Genomic DNA, 1,565 nt, shown 5'->3' with positions numbered 1-1,565 from the left:
CAAATGTTTTAAATAGGGGAAAGCAACACTATTACATGACTGAAATCATAAAGTTGGGGATTTAACATGGAATTCACTTGAATAAAGCATGGGAATCTCAAATTCATATCATGAGGGATTCAAAATCTTGCACCGAATTATACATGGGCTGAATTGAATTAAAATCACCATTAAAACATGAATTAAACACATCTTAAGCAATAGAAAATACCATAATAATAGAAAAATCCATTCTTTAATTGAAAAGAGGGTTTTTAGGCTCCATGGGTGAAAGGAACCCATGGATGAATACCCTACATACCTTAAACTTTTAACTTAAAAGACAAACACCAATCTTAATGCTTTCTTAAAGGTTATTGAACTTGGGGAACTTGAATTCTTGATTTCTTGGGGAGAAAGGAATTGAATTTGTTCTATTGAGGAAAGGAAATGGCTATTTTGGTAGGAAAATTGGAGAAGAAAGGAAAAAGTATGCCCTAACTGATGCCTAAGTCATGTTATGAATGATTGGATTTAGGGAAAAAAGACCCAATTACCCCTCTAACATTTGAATTTGAAACTTGATGTGACAGGCTTACCACAACGCGGTCGATCATTTCCCTCATCACAATGCGATATGCATGAGAACTGGAATAGATCTTCGATGCGGGCTTATCGCAATGACCCTCTGGTTTCGTGGTCCAAACATTCCTCAAACCTAGTCCGAAAAATCCAAAAGTTCTCAAGACATTCTTCTTACATCCTTGAACATGACTTAACTCAAAACCAACATCTCAAGGCCGGGAAGACTAAATTAAAAATTCTCCAAGTTTAGAAACCTTAAAAATGACTAAATCCCCAACACTTTGTGAAATTTTCAGTCCTTAAGCCCCTTATGCATGCAACTAGAAGCTGAACTGAGTTAAGAATAGTATGAGGTATTACAATATCTCCCTCTTGAGATCATTCGTCCTCGAATGAAATGGGTTAGAATGAGAGTACTGAACTAAGGTAACTAAGATCACATACTGAACATGTATGACTAGAAACATGATTATATAACTTAAGTCTGAAACATGATACATGAATTAAACTAATTTTTTGAATGCATACAATGACATTAGATTGATTAAATAGCTGGAACTGAGAGTGGGAAAGAGTCAATCTAAGGAAAATTGTTACCTCAAGCTAAGTTTGAATTTGTGGAGAAAAGATAAGGGTACTTGGTATGCATATATGCTTCTGCTTCCCAAGTCTCTCCCTCTACGGATTGATTCCGCCATTGAACTTTAACCAAGAGAACTTCTTCGTTCCTTAGTCTATGAATCTGACGATCAAAGATCTTAACTGAGACTTTATCATTGGAAAGATTATCCCAAACATCGATGCTTCCTAAAGAAATAACAACAGTTGAATCACCAATACATTTCTTTAACAATGAAACATGAAACACCGAATGCACTAAAGTCAAATCTGCAAGAAACTCTAGCTTATAAGCTACCTTTCCAAAATGGTTCATGATTCTATAGGCACCAACATATCAGGGACTGAGCTTTTCTTTCTAACCAAATCTCTTCACTCCCTTC

The sequence above is a fragment of the Capsicum annuum genome, chromosome 4, assembly GCF_002878395.1.
Source record: "Capsicum annuum cultivar UCD-10X-F1 chromosome 4, UCD10Xv1.1, whole genome shotgun sequence".
Classification (NCBI taxonomy): Eukaryota; Viridiplantae; Streptophyta; class Magnoliopsida; order Solanales; family Solanaceae; genus Capsicum; species Capsicum annuum.
The sequence above is the reverse complement of the archived record's forward strand: the minus strand, read 5'-3'. Positions refer to the sequence as shown.